We start from the raw sequence: 22,264 nt of genomic DNA, 5'->3' as shown, positions 1-22,264 counted from the left end.
CCAGCAGCGCTATCCCTGCTTCTCTATTTCGGATTGAATCCCTCCTTTCATTCTCTATTGTATTCTCTTGGTGTATATTTGTCTCTCCTTTGAGTTGTTTCCGCATACTGTATTCTTCCTTCTGGAGTCTTTGCTTGCCATGCTCAGTGGGGGAATGAGTCCTAGTAGGGTTCAGTGTCCTTTCTCTGTGAGATCCTAGTTAAAGCCAGAGGTTCCTTCTTGAGTCTCTGCTGAGACATTATCAGGCATTGTCCTACGTCAGACCAGGCCTTCTGCCTGGGTCTACAGCTTTCTCTGCAAGCAGGGGAGCTCTCCACAAGTCCTTGCTCAGGACACTGCTTCATCTGTTAATTCTGAAGAGCAGCACCCCCTCCCCATTTCTTGTTGAGTTTTAAGGTGATCTACAGAAGGATAAAAATATACTTCTTTGTGGTTAATCATCACTTACAGTTTTCTACATTTCTTTAGAAATGGGATTATGCAAATGGGGAGAAAAGCAAACAACTCTATTGAGGATATCTTCGCTTAGGCAAACTCGCTGGCTGTGTCAGGGAAAGCTGTGGCAGAAAGCTTCTCCCTGCGGATGGCAGTGCTGTTCCTGAAGTGGCGGGCCTAGTATGAACAGTAAAGCAAATCCCACATTCAAGTTGGTAATTATGACAGCACCTGCCGTGACTGTCTCTTAGGATGAAGAATTTAATTATTGTATATTTACGCACCTAGATACATGCATACACACATATATATTGCTAAATCCTTTTCTAGCAACAAGAGATTAAAATGAATGTCCTTGCAGCCTTCAGTAAATGGCGGACCAAGCTCCTCAGTGTATGTGGAAGTCTGCACTGCAGGGGAATCATGAAAGGCAGCGTTGTGTGCTGCAACAGGTCAGGGTGGAAGAGCAATCCCAGGTGTGGGCATTCTGCCTGGGATGCTTGCACAGTAGCTCAGAATGCCATTGCTGAGAACAACTTCTCCTTGGCGAATGCTGAACAGACCAAAGCATGCACAACCAGATGAACATGGTAACTGCGTAAGTTTTGTTACAGCACAGGAGAAACACAGACTAGAGATGCAAGAGACTTGAGAAGCAATATCTGCAAAAATCCTAGCCTGGACAATTGAATCAACAAGGAAATACAATCAAATATATGGAATTTTTATTTGTGTCAGCTGTATGATATGAAGAAACTTTTAGCATAATTTTTCATATGTAGTATTTTTCTCTTGGTTTATAGTGTTTATGCACTTCCAAGTCATTTAAATGTACCTAGGTGTTGTAAGGAGGGTACTTGTCGGTTCCCGACTGCTTGGCCCCAAAATAATCACACAGAAACTATATTATTTAAATCACTGTCTGGCCCATTAGCTCTAGCTTATTTGCTTACTCTTACATCTTAATTGAACTCATTTCTATTAATCTGTATATCGCCACATGGCAGTGGCTTACTGGGTAAAATTCTGGAATCTCTCTCTGGTGGGGCTACATGGCTTCTCTCTGACTCTGCCTCCTTTCTCCCAGCATTCAGTTTAGTTTTCCCTGCCTACCTAAGTTCTGCCCTATCAACAGGCCAAGGCAATTTCTTTATCCACCAGTGGTATTCACAGCATACAGAGGGGAACCCCACATCACCTGCATATCTTAAAATTTTATTAATATGACAACCATGGCTAGAGGCAAGTAGGATGTCGCCTAGATATCTGCTTTACCTTATTCTTTGACACAAGGGGATCATGATAAGACCCTACTGTGAAGGACATCACACTCTTTGGTTACAGAGCATAAAGACACCAACCTTGACCTGCCGAGAAACTCTCCCCCAGCTGGCTAGCTTTCAGGCTAGATGGTGCTGTGTGGGCTTCTGGGAGAGAAAAGACATCAATGGCCTTACCTAGCTAGCACTGGCCCCTGCATGCTAATACTGACCTGCCAGGCAGGATGAGCCCACTGTTGCATTAGCGGCACTGCTGTCATTGGGGATAACCCACTGTTCTCTTGATGGGATCTGTGGCCTGCTCCACAGTAGGGATTCATGCCTGTTACCAAACATGGTCCTGATCTAAACCAAGATGGGGGCGGGGTCCACAGGACAAAGGGGAGAACCTACTGATGGTGTTTTGTGAAAAGGTTACATTGTCAAATTCCCTTCTAGGTGTTTACATGTAGACACAGAGATCTTTGCCATCCTCAGCCTCAGCCAGAGGTGCCCCTTATTGCAGTTGGGAGCAAATAATAATAATAATGCAGAGACTCACAACTATCCGAAGCTCTGAGAATAGCGACTCCGTGCACTCAGCACAGACGGGACATCTATTCTGACCCTTCTTATAAGGATCTAGGAACAGCGGGATGAGAGAGAGGCTGTAAGAGACAGAGGATGAGGAGGAGCGCTAGGGAGCTGGGAAATGCAGTCTTCCGGACACTGCACGGCTGTTGCACGTGTGAACCCAAGCAGATGTTGTTAACTGCACACATTTAAGCAGTTAGAAAGTATGCTGTAGTGGGGGACAGGTTCTGAGCTAAGGTCCTACCCCTAGCTGGTGAGCCAATGACAATTGATGGCTTCTGAGGGAAGGAGGGTTTTTTTTGTTTTTTTGTTTTTTTGTTTTTTTTTGAGGGGATACCTACTGGTAGATAGTTTGTGCCTCAGTGGGCAACTCCATACCCACATGGTTATGGGCAGCACTAGTGAGACTCAGGGAATCATAAAAAATAATAAATAAATAAGGATATGAAGTTGGGAGGAAGAGGTATTGGAGAACCCTGAGGGAGGTAGAGGAGAGGGGTAGAGGAGAGGGGTAGATGTGATTAAGAAACCTTTGTATATATGATGTTTTCCAAAGAATTAAAAAAAATAAACTGGTAACTAAAGAGGAAATATGCAAAATACAGGACTTTCAAGCTGACCCTGGAACCTCAGGATCTGGATAACGCTGGGAGAAATTCCATCTCCAGAGCTAGAACTTCAGTGTCCAGCCAAGCTCACCCCCCAGCCCAGTGCCCAGCCAAGCTCACCCCCCCAGCCCAGTGCCCAGCCAAGCTCACCCCCCCAGCCCAGTGCCCAGCTATGCTCATCCCCCCAGCCCAGTGCCCAGCCATGCTCACCCCCAGCCCAGTGCCCAGCCAAGCTCACCCTCCCCAGGCCAGAGCCCAGCCAAGCTCACCCCCCAGCCCAGTGCCCAGCCAAGCTCAACCCCCAGCCCAGTGCCCAGCTATGTTCACCCAACAAAGCCCAGTGCCCAGCCAAGCTCACCCCCCAGCCCAGTGCCCAGCCATGCTCAGCCCCCCAGCCCAGCGTGTGACCATGCTCACTGCCCCAGCCCAGCGCCCAGTCAAGCTCACCCTTCCCAGCCCAGTGCCCAGCCAAGCTCACCCCCCAGCACAGCATGTGACCATGCTCACACCCCCCCAGCCCAGTGCCCAGCCAAGCTCACCCTCCCCAGCCCAGTGCCCAGCCAAGCTCACCCTCCCCAGGCCAGTGCTCAGCCAAGCTCACCCTCCCCAGCCCAGTGCCCAGCCATGCTCACCCTCTCCAGCCCCATGTCAGTGGCTTATAACAGGTAAGATGCATAGAAAAGCAGTCCATCTATTTGCGGCATAAATCTCTCAACATATGACAAATTTTTTGGGGGGTGGGTCTTGTGTTTGTATGTCTGTGTGTGCATACACGTGTGTCTGTACTTGTATGGTCAATGTCAGGGTCTTCCTCTGCTGCTGACCTCCTTGACTTTTGATTCGGGTCTCACTCCTGGGCTCTCTCTGCCTTCACCTCCCAGTGCTGGGGTTAGGTATACACACGGCCACCCTGCTCTGTCTATAGGTGCTTGGATTCCAGCTCAACTCCTCATGCCTGCACTGACACTAGCTTACTTGCTGAGCTATCTCCCCAACCCAGGTTCTTTTTTATCTTCTAAAGTCACAGTTTAGATAGAACCCACTTGTGGTTTTTGCCTGCAGTAGACAAAATAGCAACGGGCCTTTCGCAATCTCTTATGGAATGCATTATGTCTGCTCAAGGTTCACCCATCCCTAGGGCCTTCGCCAAGACCCCAGGCTCACTGTTAGTGTTTAAGTGGCTGCCAGCCCTTCCATTAACAGTCCCAAGTTGGAAGGGAAACTTCATTCACATAAATATTCTCTGGGGTTTTCTCCCTTTCTGAAAGGCTTCTCTGAATGGCTTTTATTCCCATTTTAATTTTACAAGAATCACGTGGCTATCGCCGAGTACAAGTGCAGAGTTTTGCTAAATCCTAAAGCCATTTTTGGACTTGCAGGATAGCATTAGAAGCTGCAATGAGAGGAAAACGAGAGGCAGCAGCAGGCAGAATTCATAGAAGAAATGAGGTAACGCTTCTGGTAATGGAGATTATTCACAAATGGGCTGAGCGAGGGTGCAGCACCATTGGCTGGGAGTCTGGAGGCTCCCTGAGGGACTCATCAACCTGAGCTCAGCGGGTCGTACTTGTGATTGCCGCCATTATAGTTCAGAGAGTCACAGTGGAAGGTTTTGGTGGGAAAAGTGATGGACTTTGGTCTTGTGACTTGTGTTAAGGTGAGCGAAGGTCTGAGGTTTTTCCAGAGCAATTCAACCCTTTCAAATTTTATGATAAAAAGGTTGGGAAAGGCTTTGTCTTTCTTATACAATTATTGTGAAGATTAAATATATGGCTACCTAGTGTTCCTTTAATAAATGTTCTCTCATTTATTCATGTTCTAGTGTAATTCAACCTACAACAATGGCCTGAGCCCCTGGTATGTGTCTTTACTTTGGTAGATGCTGGAGAAATAACGAGGGACACAGCTCCCTCCAACTCAAGAATCAAGTTTTCGTGGCGCTTCCCCTAGAGGAGTCCGACGCTAGTGAGACATTAAATATCAGTTCTACTGTCCGCTGCTGCAAAGGGATTGTTTAGGTTAGCAGGATATGTCACAGAGACTTCAGGAGGCCTCTCTCTCAGGAAACTCAAGTTGTGTGGAGACCCAAAGAGTAAGGAGGGCTATAATTTTGAACAGCATCTACAAAGTAGACCAGGGGCCCAAGGTATCCTGGGAAATAAAAATGGCCTTGAAGAATGTCACCTGCTGGAAAGCAACAGTTGGTTGAGCCTCGTGGCGAAAGACACCAGGACACGCTTAGATTAGCATCCAGCGCTCAAGACCTGGGACGGCACCACCCACCATAGGCACGGTCTGTGGACTGACTCAGCGCACAGCTGGTGATTGATTGGATTGCCTTTAATGGGCACTCAACGTGATTATTCAAAATAACCAGATCATAAACAATTATTTCAGTTTTCTTAAGAACACATTAGCTTGATGATAGCAATAATTGGGAGAGATGGCCCAGTTAATTGACTTAGCAGAAAATGGGTTTCCCTGTGTATGCAGAGCTTAGTGTAACCTAATATGGCTTGGATAGAATGTCCGTGGAAACAGAAAGATGTGTGTGCTCGTGACTAGCAGTTTGGGCTCTACAATTAGGTCGTGGTTTATGATCCTCTAGCGCTGATCTCGTGGCGACCTGACATGACCTGATAAATTGATTATCCACAACGTGTAAATTCTACAGACTTGCCCACATGCCTGTCAGGGGTTTCTTCCGCAAGGCAAACGCCATGTGCTTATCAGACAAATGTGCTGTAGTGGGACAAATTAAGATCTGGGAGAGGCTACCTCTGCGGTGTTTACCCACAGGTCCAGTCTGGTGAGAGCATAGTCAGAGTCGAACTGGAATCTTCCATAAAATTGACTATGAGACAGGCGCTGGTCAAGTCGCTTAGGCTGAATGAAGCCTAAGGCCCCGTGTTTGTTTGTAGGAGTTATAATACTTGCTCATTTTATTTGGTGTGTGTGCATGCATGCCTGAGTGTACATGTGTGCCAGATGTGTGCAGAAGCCTATGAGTGTTGGAAGAGGCAGCGGACCTGCTGAACCTGCTGGACTGGAGTCCCAGAATTGTAAGTTACCACCCGACCAGGGATTCTACAAGGGCAGTAAGCGTTCTCAAGCTCTGAGCCATCTTTCTGACTTCCAATTCTCACAATTAAATGATATAAAATGCACAAAGGCATATACAGTGACCACTTACTATCTTTCCTTTTCTAATAAAAGCTTCTTAACCAGACACGGCAAAGTAAACCTCTAATCTCAGCACTGATCAGTCTGAGGCAGGACGCTGTGGATTTGTGGTCAACACGGGAAGCTTATACAGACAGTTTTATCTCAGAAAACTAAACAAACAAAAATCCAAGAAAAACAAACAAGCAAAGGTCTTGTAGCTTCCAGCAGCAGTTCCCAAGAGCAAAAGGAACTGCCACAGGGAAGGACAGTAGAGTTCAGCAGGGGACGTCTGGTCAGGATTCATCTGTAGGCCCGTTGGGCTTCACCCAGAGATGGCAACGCCTGCGGTCATTTCTATGTGCTCGTGGGACACATCTGGTGACTACTGAAACAATGGAGACCTGCCGTGACTGTAGCACATGGTCCCAGAAAGGACAAATATGTTAAATGACAAAATGTATTTCCCACTGTTCTGGAAGCCAAGCAGCCAAAGGGAAGGCATCCACTGTCACGGAGGGCCTTCTTCATGTGCTCTTATTTGGTGGAAAGCAGAGGGGAAAAGGAGTGGGGAGGGGCACACTTCCTCCGAAGCCCTAGTGGGAGAGGCTTCTAACCCAGCAAGCAACAAAAGCTCTATTTTCAAGTCGACATCAGGGCCTAAGAACCCACCCCTTATCACCATCACATCAGCAGTCAAATTTTAAAAGAGGAATTGGTGGAGAGGAAGACAGACCACAGTCGTGTCTGAGGAGAACCAAGTACAGGCAGCTGTCCTTCACACACACACACACACACACACACACACACACACACACACAGAGAGAGAGAGAGAGACAGAGACAGACAGAGACAGACAGGCATATATACAGAGACAGACATATACACAAAGAGAATGTCAGATACACACACACACACACACACATATATATATACATACATACATACATGCACAGAGAGACAGACAGACAGACAGAGACTACACAAACATTTAAACACACAGACAGGCATATATGCAGAGACAGACATATACACAAAAGAGAATGTCAGACACACACACATACACATATACACACACATACACGCACAGACAGAGACTACACAAACATTTAGACACACACACAGACAGAGACAGATAGGCATATATACAGAAACAGACATATACACAAAAGAGAATGTCAGACACACACACACTGTTCTGAACAAACTCATTGTTTTAGAGAAAAACCGCACCAAATCCCAAGGCTGAACTGATCTGGCAGAACTGCGGTTTTGTTACCACAATGCTAAGAGTTATTGTTATCTGAAACACACTCCTGCTCCGAGGAAACCTGTCTCAGATTTCCAGAGTCCAACAGACTCCTCAGCCTAGCAGAGAATTCTTTCAGTGCCTTCTCAGAATGGGCTCCCTGCCTGCTGGTGTTAGGATCCTGATCTCATTAGCCGTGAGATTATTAATCTCCTCACGAACTATGAGACACAAAACCACAGACGGTGAGGACCAGCTGGTTGGAGGTGATGAAACCTTAGAAGGGTACAGTCGAGGGCTTGGTGTGAAACCACACCAAAGCTAGCCTGCCACCACCAGCAGGATGGCTGTCCCCACAGGGACTAAAGCATGCTGAGAAACGGAGAGCACCTCAAGGAGGTGTGAGAAGCCCACAAAGCCCTGTTTCTCCTGTCATTGATTGCTTAAGCCCTGGGAGAAGAAACGGAAGAGCAGAACCCTCCCAGCCTGCCACACACGTCTCTCCATTCACTTCCTGTGGTACCCTGGTCCGCTGTGACATGGCCACTGGCAAGTTGCCTGGAGGACTATCTGCGTGCAGGCCAGGGAGTTTTTAGTTTACTTCCCTATTCCTGCTTTCTCAGCACCTGGCTTGGGCTGATGCTCTGCTCTGCGCTGGCTCGGAGAGCACATTATTTGAATGAAAGCTAGTCTCAAGTTTTCCAGTACTTTCAGAAAGGACACCGGTAGCCAACCGGGTCAGCTGGGGAGGAGGGAGTGGGGGTGAGGCAGGAGCATGATGGCCTGAGGCCCAGAATGCTGCCAAACTTTTGACCTAGAGATGAGATGAACCAGGTCCGAATTCAAAGTCAGACTGACTTCAGGTGTGGAGAGCCTTGCTCCTTTGAATCTGATGAAATAAGTTAGATAAGCAAATTCCAGAATGAGTTGCAAATGTCAGAATCGGAACAAGAGGCTCCTTTAACAGAGTCTGCGGAGCTCGATGCCTCTAATGAAGGACACGATTGCTCCAGGGACCCACGGGGTGCAATCTAAAACAGAGCTCTTTGCAGCTTCCCTGTCACAGGTTTTCCTGTTCCATCATTTGTAAGAAATCTCCTCCAGGAAGCTGTGATGATTGCTCGGAGGCAGCGGCTTGGCCTGGAACCTCCTTCAGAGCTTAAATGGAATTAGCAGAGCTCACAACCACTGTGCTTCCCCATCCATGCACTAGGAAACTGAAGATAGACACCCCAGAAAAACCTGTATGTGACCGTTCATGGCATTGCTTACAAGCATCAGTGATAAAAACATGAGCAGTCCAGCTGATGTCTAGATACCAGAATGCTGTCTGTCCGTTCTGAAGTGAGAGAAGTAGAGAATGGGTAAGATACACTGAGCATCGTGTTAAATGATGAAAGCTACAGGTATATTCAGAGGAGGAAATATATGTTAAAAAGTGAGAAGCACAGATGGAGCTAGGGGAAGGTATTTGTTTGGGGCCAATGACAATTTAAAATTGAATGTTGGTGATGTTTGTAAAACCTGGAGAATATTTATCTTAGGGTTTCATTGCTGTAGAGAGACAACATGACCATGGCAACTCTTATAAAGGAAAACATGTGATTGGGGCTGGCTTACAGTTCAGGGGGCTAGTCCATTGTCATCACAGTGTAACACGGTGGCATGCAGGCAGACATGGTGCTGTCGAAGTAACCAAGTGTCCTACATCCTGGCTTGTAGGCAACAGGAAGTGGTCTGTCTCACTGGGAGTGGCTTGAACACATATGAGACCTCAAAGCCCGCCTCCACAGTGATCCACTTCCTCCATCCAGACCACACCTTCTCTACCAAGGCTGTACCTCCTAATATTTTTCACTCCCTTTGGGGGCCATTTCCTTTTAAACCACCACAGCATGATTCAAACAAGCAAACAACTCATTTAACTGAATATTTAAGAACGGGAGCTTTAAGAACTTGTGGTCTCAGAGGTAGAACATTCTCATAAATGTAAGGTCCTGGGGTTGGTTCTCGCATCAAGAACGTGGATTTTTAGGTGTGTTGATGGTGTGTAGCTAAAACAAAAAGTCAACATGAAAAGACACTTGAGGGCTTTGTCAGAATTTGGATTTGGTGTAGAAATGTTTGTGTTGGATCGTGGGTAGACGTGCTGCATTTTGCATTTTGAGCCCTGTAAAAGATAGTTTTATAAGGGCAAACACATGAATTTTCTGTTAATATAAAATCTACACACACAGGGCTTTATTTAGTCCAGTCAGGAAAGTACTGGTAGGAGTGTTGCAGAAAGTTCAAAGGAGAATTTGAAATGAGAGCTCCATGGGGAGCATGGGATGGAGCAATGGCTCTTGGGAGAAGCTGAGAACTCCTCCACCTTCAGCTGAATGATTGGCTGCATTCCGTAAGACACAGTTCACTCAAGTTGCTTCCAGCAAGAGTTACTGGTGTTATTGCCAGTTTTCACCAGCTTACACCGCTACAGAGAGATGGCTAGAGAGGTGCGCTGCTGAGGGCATCTGGCAGTCTAAACTCAAAATCCACACCTTTTCCTGGCTGCTCTGTGATACCACGGACACTGCACCAATAAAGCAGAGGGCTGCATGGATAATACAGCTGTCCTCGCCATGGCTGTTGGGGTAGAGCCCACCATAAGTGCAGTCTTGTTCATTATTTTCCAACTGGCCAATATTTATTTACTACTTACTGTGTGCCGGGTCAGGTGCTTGCAGTGTTGTGCCTGGGTGAGAGACACAGAGGGAAGCAATTGATTAGTTGCTCAATGAAGGACTCCTGTGCAAGCACAAGCAGGAGGGCGGAGGAAAGATGTATCGCTGTACCTTAAGAACAGTCTTAGGAAGCCTCAGGCCGAAGGGCTTCACCATCAACGTGAAGGCGACGTGCCAGTCTGAGCCCTCCTAGGTAAATTACACCAATGTAAGCATGATCAAGTTTCTATACCTTAATGCTGTTTTCAGAATGGAGTGGAGATGTAGCCCAAGAATTTCTTGTGAGGACGAAATGAAAGCCAGAAAAGTATTGCTCTACAACCACACCCAGCATATAGTGTTTAGTAAACAACAGACATCCATTAAAACGCCCACCAGACTGCCCTTTGCCCTGTAGTAGCCTGCAGTCCTGAGGGAAGACAGGGTGCATGAGGTGGGGTAAAATGCCAGACAGGGTGGGGCCTTTTCAGCACTTTCTATCGAATGTGTTTGTGCTGAGAGGTCTGGATGGATACCCTCGGCCAAAGGTCACTAGATGGCTGAAGAGTTTAACCTACACTAATCACTAGAGCCTATCCGACAGATTTGATGAGCCTTCACTTGAGATGCAAGCCCTGGAGGTTTCCAGCTGAAGCTACTGAATGCTCGCCATTCTAACAGCAAATGTTTTAGTTGAATGTCATGAGATTTTCTTACAGGTTAGGGGAAAAAGGCACAGAAGTGGTCCGGTTCTGGTCAACCCCAGGCTGAGAATCAGTGTTTGGCATGTGAATGCTACATGCTCAAACCAAGTGTGTGTATGTGTGTCTGTGAGACAGAGAGAGAGGGAGGGAGAGAAAAGGAAGGGAGAGGAGAGGAGAGAGAGAGAGATAGAGATAGAGATAGAGAGAGAGAGAGAGAGTCTGTCTCTAGGGTGGGAGTCCAGCAGGTGGAGAACTGTGAGGTAGGTAACATCAATTCATTCACACAATAACCACGAGGTAGAAGAAAACACAGACACAGGGTCACAAATAGAGTATGTAAGGGTCAGGAGCTGAGCCAGAGACCGGCTTTAACCCCATCATTCCTAGCCATTCTCTTTGGATCAGTATTATGAAGCATTGTATGTTTCATAAAACTATCAATATCCTTTTTTATGAATTGTTTTTATGAATATACTTTAATGCATTCTAGCTAGAAATGGGCTTCTGATTGAGGTCAGATGTCTTACCCAGTGTTCCTCAGTTCACAAAGAATTCTAAAAGATCTTGTACAGCAAGCAAGCAAGCAAACAAACAAAAAACAAATTAACCACAGGGTTTGTTAAAATAATTGATTAAAACTAGCCAGAATTCCACACTTTGTACTCACTGAGGCCAGAGACAGGGTGTCCTGTGAAAGACAGTAGTTCCAGGCTACCCAGGAAAGAGTGAGATGATCCACAAGGTCTCAAAAGTCTGAGTCTCAGGCATAAACTTGAGCAGAGATCTCAAGTATGTGGAGCCCAGGTCAGAGGCATTAGTACCAAAGAACGGGGTACTACTCCAGGGTTTTCAAAGTGTCTGTTGGTGGTGACTTTTATACCCAGTAGAGTTTGACCACTTGGCTTCATAACCTTCTTGAACATCTTTATCTGAACATATACTGTAATCACAACATCAAAGACAGAGTTTTTTTTCTCTAGAGAGAGGGTTTAGCAGGCAGAAAACTCTCAGAATTTATTACCCATAACTAGGATGAAGGCTTGAGCTTCCAGGTGTGGGCCACGTCCTCTTATCTTCTGAGCCACCTCATCTGAGGCACGTGGAGGTCTCTAAACTCAGAGATCTCCTTGGAGGACTCTTGGTGAAAAGTTATATGACTTCAGAAGAGTTGAACTTAAACCATAGGCTTAAGTCCAGTAGGATCTGGACTTTGGATCGAAGCTCTGAAAATGCCAAGGTCACATTGTCCTTGGTTTTTAATTCTGGATTTCCTCTAATGAAGAGCTTTTAGAAAAATCAATAAAAATGTTCCAGTTAAGCTGCTAATGAGAGAAATGACCTTTCCTTAATGGAAGGAAAATGCAGGCTGGGCTTCCACATAGCAACGAGGAGTCCAGGCTATGGAATTTTCTTTGCAAATTGTGGTTGACTTTGTGTGCCGTAGTTTGTATAATATGCACTAAGGCTGTTAGGATCTGATAACTTTCTTTGCTGCTCATGAGCAGACCATGCACGCTGAGAGCAGCAATCCAATTATCCAAGCTGCTAGTATCCAAGATATTGTCTCCCAAGATTAATGTGCTGGCCTTATGAGTTTCCTTCTGAGTGAGAGGCAGTGGTCATAAATAAATCGCACTGAATTGCTGTAAGAAACAATGAAAATAATTAACTGCTCCTGTCAAGTCTAGAGTTGGTGGTTCCAGCTGTGGAATAGGCGAGGCTAGTTTTGTTGAATATTAGACTCAAGTCAAAGAAACCTTCTGGACCAAAGGAACTCAGTGCCTGCTAACTGGGCTTAACTCCCCCAAACTGACTCACTCATCCCTGCACAGCTGTGTCACCTGGGATTGTTCTGCTTTCAAAGCATTTCTCTTATTTTAGTTTATTTATTTACATTTTACGAATGGAAATTTTGCCTGCATAGATGTGTGTAGACTACATACTTGCCTGTAGAGAGACTGGAAGAGAGCATCGGATCCCCATGGAGCTGGAGTTACAGATGCTTGTGAGTCACTGTGCAGATGCTGGGAACAGAATCTGGGCCCTCTGCAAGAGCATCAAATGTGCTTAACTGCTGAGCCATCTTGGCAGCTCTTTCTATGATTTCCTTCAGATGCTACAGATGCTGGTTTTACCCCGTAGCTTTCAACCCTTCCCACGTGTAGTAGGAAGCTCTGAGAGGCTCTCCACCCTCATGGATATGTTCTTATACTGGAGCTGCCTTTGATGTACTGACTGAGAAATTTATCATTTGCCAACGTTCAAATCCTAGTTTCCTACTTGAAAGGAAATGTGGGACATCTTTAATGGTTCTATAATTCCATTGTGTATAGATCAAGATGATATTGCAAAGCTATTTTTTAATTGGGATAAAATGGGTTGTAATATGTACATACATCATAGGTAGCTCAAAATAAAGTAAGCCATCTTTTTTTTTAATTGCCAAGCAATTGATAGGAAGAATCCTGTGCTATTGCTTGAATGCACTTCCCAAATCATATGTTGAAAACATCATCCCCAGTACAACTGTGGGAAGGAAGCCAGGCCTGATAGGAAGTGGCTAGGTCCTCAGGAGCACAGTAATGTCCTCATGAGGAGGGTCAGCCGCTTTAGGACTGGGCTTTGGTGGACTGGAGCCTGCTGTTCTCTGACTCTCTTGCTCCTCCATCTCCCTCTCCCATTCCTTCTGCTCTGGGATGATCCAGCACACAGGTGCTCATGAGATTCTGGCCTCGCAAATTCGGGTTTTCCAGCCTGAAAGTTCTGAAGCTTTATGAACTGGATATGCTCCCATTGACAAGAAGAACTCCAGTCCCAAGGTCTGCCATAGAAGCGAAAAGTGGAAGCCGAGTCCTAGAGAGTGGATGCCCTGCATATGACATCCAAAAGAATCAGAGCAGACTTCCTAGCTGGGCAAGGTTATTGTAGTTGGTGGGCACTTAACAAGCTCTGTATCTGTATACCCCCAAATGTGTGTAAGCTAATAAAATCCTGTCTTAGGGTTACTGTGGCTGCAGTGGAACACAACGACCAAAAAGCAAGTTGGGAAGGAAAGGGTTTATTTGGCTTACACTCCCATATTGCTGTTCATCACTGAAGGAAGTCAGGACAGGGACACTGTACTGGAGGCAGGAGCTGATGCAGAGACCATGGAGGGGAACTGCTTCCTGGCTTGCTTCCCCTGGCTTACTCAGCCTGCTTTCCAGGACCACCATCGCAGGGATGGCACCACCCACAATGGACTGGGCCCTCCCTATTGATTACTAACTGAGAAAATGCCTTACAGCTGAGTCTCATGGAGGCATTTCCTCACTGAGACTCCTTCCTCTCTGATGACTCTAGCTTGCGTCATGTTGACACAAAACCAGATAGTACAAACCCTGTGGAATATATGCATTTATTAGACTGTTTTTTTTATTATATCAGGGGCATATGAGTACTGATTCCCACTTATTGAGGATCTAGAAGGTGTTAGACAGTCATGGAGTAGATTCTTGTAGATTGGGGATCTGGAACTCAGAAAGACTGAGAGATGTTCTGACTGTAACTTGGAGGGGATAACCCTCTGGCATTCAGGCAGTCTGACTCCCAAATTGTGGGACCCCAAAAGTGCAGAAAGAATGTAAGATTTGCTATTGCCTGTGGATCATCACTACCATGTGATGGGGAATAGCCTGTGCACCCAATTAGACGCTGAGTTTGTTTTCTGTTTCCCCGTGTGAAGAAAGCATAATAAAACGTCCTGAATAAGTCAACAGCCTGCCCCTGGGAAACACAGCCCATTAAATTTGGTGCGTGACAGGCAGATGACAGTCTGAAAGACACTTGCAGTCACTGAAGCAAAGCCTGTGTGTGCGCAGTCAGCAGCCATATGTGAATATTTACATGTAATTTAAACCAATGAACATTAAATACGGTTACTGCTCTGCTGTCTGGGGCCTCTGCCATTCTGCCCTCATCCAGAGCTGGAAGCTGTACCCTGCTGGATGTGCTGTGAAAGGACCAGCGGAGTGTATTGGCTGAAGCCACGAAGACAAGTGAGCTGGGCACCCAGACCAGGCGAAGCTGTGGTGTGGACCTTATGACAGATGGCAGTGTGCCAGGGTGTGGACACGTGTCAGTGCAGGGTTCAGACACTAGTTCACGACAGCCCTCTCTTGAGAATTTACCCCCTCCTCTCAGAGCTACAGTTCCTCCTTAGTGGACTCCCACTGTACTGGTAGGCTGTTCCCCTAAAGGGTCCTAAACACTTCCCAACACTGCCACAAGGGGGCCAAGCTTCCCTCAGCACCACACCGGAATCCCAGCAGCCCAGGAGTAGCTGGGAGCATTGCCCCGCTTTGGGATGGGGAGACACCCTTTCTTTGGCTCTGAAACAGTGAAAAGGCCACATTCTTGCTGGGATTGACGGGCAAATGTTGATAAGGCACACACAGTAAACAGCTAAGAGTGACGTAAGAAGCCACACTCTTAGCTGCTTCCTACAAAGCAGAGAAAAAGACATTTCTTCTGCTCATGGCCGAAGACTGGACTTTGCTGCTAGTCTGTCTACTCACAGAGGGCTGCTGAGCTGGGGTTTAGCTAACAATGAGAACAGGGCTGTGACTTTTCAGCAGAATTTTGAAATGCACTTTTGACCCAAACATCTCCTGACTCTGGAGATTCCTTCCAGTCCCATCTGAACATAGTTGTGAAAGCTGACCTGCATTTCCAACCTAAATGCAGCACTTAGCCCTGCCAGAAGTCTCTCTACTAAATATCCTGAAACCAGAGCCCAGCCAGGAACACTCACAGCCAGGCTTCAAGCTCTGCTAGACACTCATGTGAAAACAAGAGTCGTGTTTCCATCACAGAGAATGCGTGGTGGTAGCCACGACAACACCTGCAGCATCCGTTCAAGCTTGGGAGTGAAGACACGCAATGGGAAAGATATGGCATTTCTATATTAAAAGCAATCAGCGAATAATATTTTGGCTCGCTTACCAAAATATTATTTTGCGTAATTTGTCTTTCAGGATCCTAAAGAAAACGGCATCAAGAAATCGGATGCCAACGATCTCAGATAGAGACCCAAGTTGTCATCAATATGTAACTGGCAGAGAGATGAAGGAGTTACAGAAATGGGCTGGTGGCACTACTGGATTAATCCAGTGCTTCTAAACGGGACGTCTTGAAGACAAACTGTGAATTTGAGTTTGTTGGGAACTATAGTGACCTTTATGGGCAGTGAAAGAATCGGAGGAACTGCAGGTAGGATGTTTTCTAAATAAAATATGTTAACTTAAAAATAAAAAATGAAAACAAAATTTTATTTTTTATTTCCTACATTAAAATATTTTCATTTATTATGTTTAGCCATGTTAAACCATGGGGCAGAGAAAGCAGAGGGCAGGCGAGAGTCTCTCCCCTCCTGTCTCACCCACCATTTCACTGACCACGTGAGATCAGGCTCAGTGCTTATTGCATTTAGGGCTTATTGAGTTCAGCTCTTTGAGGCCCCATTTACTATCCCAGAAAGATGTGCCCTGATTAATAATAAATGGTCAGCCACATAGTTAAGCAGAATGATTGGCACCTTTTATTGGTCGTCTTTAAGAATAATTGAATGAAACTGGCTGACCAGAAAGCTGAGGTTCATGCTACCCAGGCCACATAAAACCCATTTGTTTGTAAATTAGGAAATACCCTCTTCCCAAGACAGAGTTCTTGGAGCTATCTGGAAATCTGCTGCATTGGAAACCAAATGCAAATCTGCCTGCTAGCTACTGAATCTTCCCTTCATAGTATGCAAAGACAATTAACCCTTCGTAATAACCATTACATTTGTGATGTGGGATTCCCCTCTGTATACTATGAATATGTTTTATTGCCATTGGTTATTAAAGAAGCTGCTTTGGGTCTGCACAAGGAATAATAGTGCTAGGTGAGGCAAACTAAACTGAATTCTGGGAGAAAGAAGGTGGAGTCAAAGAGACACCATGTAGCCCACAAAGGAGGCAAACGCCAGAAACTTTACTGGTAAACCACGAATCTCATGGTAAAATATAAAATAAGAGAAATGGGTTAATTTAAGATATAAGAGCTACCTAGCAATATGCCTAAGTGATTGGCCAAGCCGTGTTTTAATTAATACAATTTCTGTGTGATTATTTTGGGTCTGAGCGGCCGGGAATGAACAAATAACCTCTGACTACACAAGTGGATGCTAACTCATGTATTCTTTAAAACAAACAAAATGATTGGAAATTAAATACCAGTGGAAACCAGGGAAAGTTTGGGAAAGATAGGCATGTTCTTAAGATAAGTGAGGCAGAGTGATTAAACTCTTAAGCCAAACCTAAAATGGAAGAGACATAAGATAGAAAGCTATGCTCTGTGTGTGTGTACATGTGTGTATGCATGTACATGTGTGTATGTGTGTGAGAATGTATGTGCAAGAGTGTGTGCCTGAGGGTGTGTGTACAAGAGAGTGTGTATGTATGTATGAATGTATGTGCATGTGGGGGAGAATGTGTGTGTGTTTGTGTGCTATGTGTGTGAGAGTTTACGAGTGAAAGTTTCTACTTAGTGTGGGAGGGGACATTACAGGTCTTTCTGAGACCTGGGGAGTGGAAGTCAGTGGCCATTTTATTCCTGTGTCCCAGGCACTGACAGGCATTTCACAGCTGATTCACATGTCAGTACTCACTTTGTATGTTTACCCTGCATCTTCTCTACCGCCTCTCTTCTGAGATCCTGTCTCCATCCATGATGTGAAGTCTGTCAACAAACCCTGATTCGGGTTCCCATTAATTTAGAATCAATCAGAAATCAGATTATGGGGGAGAGCAGCTAATTGACAGGTTCAGTCCTGAGTTTTCTCTGTAAAAGAAGCCTTTTACAGAGTTCTGGTAGCTGTCCCTGCCCCTTGTAACCTGGAGACTATGCCAGCTCTTGCTGGGACTCTCTACCTGTCACCGTATGACTAATTCTTTTATCAAAATCGCTTGTATGATCCAGCTCGTGTCGGCATCTGATTCCTGCTTAGACACTTAGGATACTGACTGGGTCGGTATCCTCTGTTGTGTTTGTGGAGAGCAGAAGCTTAAAGGTTGAAACTACTTCAGGATCTGAGCTGAGGTTCAACAGAGAACAATGAAGGGGATGTGTCGGGTCCTTCGTGTGCAGCAGACACCTCGGGTCAGCTGTGAAGGGTGCTCAGCTGCAGTCCTGCACTCTCTGAGGAGATTAAAGACAGCTGGGGTGTTCCGGTGTAACTAGGTGGGCATGGGGATGTGCAGGTCAGCTCTTCTGACTTCCCATGGCACTGACGTCCTTCCTGATGCACAAGGACAATGCACCAGGAGATGAAGGTGTTGGTACAACTCAGCACCACAGGTTCTGAGGGACACCTGAGACCGAAGCAGGACTATACAAGTTGAGAGGCATCGACGGAGTGAATGGGAAGCCGCCATACCACTGATGGCTGTCTTTGCTTTGTCAGTTACTTGGCACCGCACCAAGGGATTCTGATTTCCTTCTAGCATTTTCTTAAATCGGTTGCAATCCAACAGGCAAAAAGGCTAAACAGGTTTTCCATGGAAAGAAACGTTTATGCAGAGGGTGAAACTTAATACTGCACTGCTATTGGAACACAGCAATAAGAGGACTCCAGATGGCAGCTGCTGTGCCCATAGGTCAGTGCCTCATTCAGCCATCATCAGAGAAACTTCCTCTTGCAATGGATGGGATTAATACAGAGATCAACAACTGGACGGTGTACAGAGAGAGAGAGACCTTGGAGCACTGAGTCCTAAATGGGTTGTCCTTATTAAACCCTTCACCTTAGGGTAAGAATCTATGAGGAATAGGAAGAAGAAGAGGAAGAGGAAGAAAGGTGGTAAGAGTAGAGGTGAGGGATGATTCTGTGGAAACTGTATCTTCAGGATAACACAGGACTGACATGCATATGAACTCACAGACTGCGGCAGCATGCACAGGGCCTGCGCAGGTCCAAGCCAGATACGGTCCCAGTGCTGAGAGGGAGAGTTGTTGTTCATTAATGTTGGCATGTTCCCTGGCAGGCTCACAGAGCAGTCCTAGTCCAACAAGGACGACTGTGGGTCCCTGCAAGGTCCCCAGGGTGGCAGGCTGGTCCTGCCATGCAGCCTGGAGAGTCAGGCGGGTGGGTGCGGCGGATGGCGGAGTTAATAAACATAAGACTATACATAAAGCTAAACATTTATTACTTAAAGAAGAGGCAGAGAGACAGAGATAGAGAGACATAGAGACATAAAAACATAGAGACAGAGAGAGACGTGTGCACACCCCGAGAGATGGGACAGAAGAGATAGAGTTAAGATGGCAACCAGGAGGTCAGAAGTAATTGGGAGTGGGCGTGGCTTGCCCTTAAAGGGACCAGACCCAAAGGAATAACAGGAGAGGGCACAGTGCTGAGAGGGGGGATTGGGCACAGGGTCCTACCTCCAACAAGAAATTATTAGCAGTTGGTGCCAGCTGGGAGAGAAAAAATCGGTTTTTTCCAATTTAGAGTTGCTGGGTAGATTAGTCACTCCTTAGGACAGGCTCAGGCCCTGGAGTAGCTGACCAAAACCTACTCAATGCTATTTTATTTTTTGTCATATTGGTCGTTTGCTTATTTGTTTAGATGGTTTTTTGGTTTGTGGTTTGGGGATTTTGTGTATGTGGTATGTTTCTGGGTTTTTGTTTATGTTTTTCCTTTTTGAGAGATTTGGGGTAGATATGGAGGTGGGGAAAATATGGGAGAAATTGGGGGGTGGAGAAAACATGATCAAAACATTTTTCTCAATAAAATTTGAAATGATGGTTTATGCTGGTAAAGCGACTGGTACAATTCGGAATGAAACAAAACTTACACTTATCAAGTAACTGTTATGTGTTGGGTAGTGAGACAGGGTCATAATACACAATGTCAGGAAACACTCCCACTTTGCAGATGAGAAGATTGTATGTGGAGTGGTCCAGAAGCTTCCAGAAGTCTCCCAGGTACTCAGGAGTGGACTGAAGTCTGGATTCACTATGTTGGTCTGAGACCTGTGCCTTTTCTGTGTGCTGAGATGCTCAGAGGCAGCTGGCCTGTTCCTCCTCACCGTGTGTGTCCTCTGCCACTGCCAGCACATTGCCAATCACACCCTCCGAATACTTCCACCCCTCGTTTAACACGCATTCCCTTTTACTTCTCCCGCAGCCTTTCCTTGAAGGGTGAGGTCCCCTTTCCTTGTTTAAGAGAGTTCTTGTTTTTGATCTTAAAATGACTGAATCTGAGCATTGTTTAACACCCACGTCATTAAAGGCTGGAACTAAGGGATCGGGATCGGTGTTTAAGGGACACCAAGAGTTCTTCCCAAAACACAGAGGTATTTCCAGTTCTCCTGCCTGTCTTCTGATTAACAGCAGGTGTCAGCGTGTGTGGACGGGTACTCATAGAAAACTGGATGCTTATTAGAAAACTTTAGCAAGACTCCATTACGGTTCTGTCACCAGAGTAGGATTTGCTCCCTTCCTGAGTTTAATTTTTCCAAATTTGAGGCCACTGCACACAAATCTCCTGATCACCATGATCACTAGGTGTGAGGACAGTTTTCAGTAGGTCTTACTGACAGCCCTTATCAACCCTGTATTGTTCTTCTGGTTACTCCGAGTTATGACATGCAGTGTGATTAATAACATTATTACTCGAGAACCAACCTGGTTAGGTCAGGGGTGGGTGAGCCAGCACTGAAGTTCTAAGCATGGGAGAGCTGTCCCTATTTCACATATGATGGACCAACCCTATAGCTGGCCAGGCCCAGATCCAAGGATATGACTTGCCTGGCCCCAACATCCACTGCATCTATGATCTGCTGGAGCAGATGAAGAGACCTGACTTATAGACCCAAAGCTGCAGAATCTCCATAACACGGGGCAACAGGATATCCAGGAAGAGCCCAAGAGAGTGTCCAACATTGATAGGGCAGTAGAAACCAGAGACCTCGAACCAGACCAATGACTGTGCAATGGACACTTGCCCGTAAGGGTAAATGGTCAAAGGGGTTCACAGTGTGACTCACAGCATCACAATGCAGCTTCCATGATGAGATTTTTAAGTTTTTTTCCCCTTTTTTTCTTCTTAAAGTTTTTTTTTTTTTGATTTAGAGGGTGTGCAGGGGTGGAGGGTGGAGGAGAAGGGACAGGGAAAGGAATGGGATGAAGATACACGATGTAAAAGACACAGAATAATTAAATCAATTAGAAAAAGGTAAACTTACTATTCTTATGTCAGATTTCAGAACCAAGATCGCTTACTACATACAGTTTCTGATTCTTCAAGACAGCAGTTCCCTGCAGGATCCTTCATGTTTTCCACATCAGGACTGAGCAGAAGGCAGAGGGTTCCTGTACACCCCAGCCCAGTATGAGCAATTGCCCACACTGGTATTTATTAATAATCCTATATCATGCTGGGCCGTGGTGGTGCATGCCTTTAATCCCAGCACACAGGAGGCAGAGGCAGGTAGATCTCTGTGAGTTCGGGGTCAGCCTAGTCCACAGTGAGTTCCAGGACTGCTAGAGCTACACAGAGAAATACTATCTCAAAAAAATCCTATGTTATAAGCCTATGTGGCCATATACTCCAAAGTCTAGAACTTGCAACAGGGCTCCTTCCTGGTGCTGCAGAAGACACGGGTTCGGGAAAATGTGTGATGGTGTGCTGTGTCGCCATGAAGCAGAAGCTTCCCTCTGGCCTGGTGACGGTCTCTGTTCTGTCAGCTCTTCCCTCTCCCGATCTCTGCTGAACACCTCTGGTCATTTCACACCGCCCATGGTTTCCCATCTAATGCTGTCATAGATTGGGATTCAAATGCCACATGGTTTTACAAACCAGGTTCTTTCTCTTAGAAATAAACAGTTATAATTTGTCTGTATCTTTGGATGACTTGATAATTCATTTCTTTTTTTATACTAAATAAGGTTCCATTGTTTGAATACACCCTAGCCTTCGGAATCATCTGCTTTCTGAAGGGGACGTTGGCCGCTTCTGAATTCTGACAATTATCATAGCCCTGCCACGAGCATCCATGTGCAGGTATTCTTTGTGGACATAGCTCAACACCTTCATGTAAATACAAGCAGACTTGGTGGGTGGGTGCCATGTGAGGATGATGTCTGATTTGGGGGTTATTTTGTTCTCAGGCTTTAGGAGACTATGTGTAGTTTGGGGTTCAGAAACACAGTGTTGCCATTTGCTTTTCAGTCTTAATCAGAGCTCCTCGCTGCTCTTGGTGAGCAGGCTGTGGCAGAGAGAGGTCAGAGAGTTCAGGCCTTCCCTCCTTCAAGGTTAGAGACAGGAGGTTTGACCTAGGTGTGGCTACTTACAGAATGTTTTGATCTAGGGTGTGGTTACTTGATGCTTTGGGTATCGAGAAGGCAATTACTTTGTTCCTTGTGTCTTGGTAAAGAAGTCTTTTGTCTTCCTCCTCCTCTTTGGACTGGGGTATAGAAAGCCTATGAGAAGGAAACACAGGCGAATTCAGTGTTCACTGGATGCTCC

Source organism: Myodes glareolus, chromosome 14 (genome assembly GCF_982192425.1).
Source record: "Myodes glareolus chromosome 14, mMyoGla1.1, whole genome shotgun sequence".
In the NCBI taxonomy this organism is placed as follows: Eukaryota; Metazoa; Chordata; class Mammalia; order Rodentia; family Cricetidae; genus Myodes; species Myodes glareolus.
Note: the sequence above shows the minus strand (reverse complement) of the source record.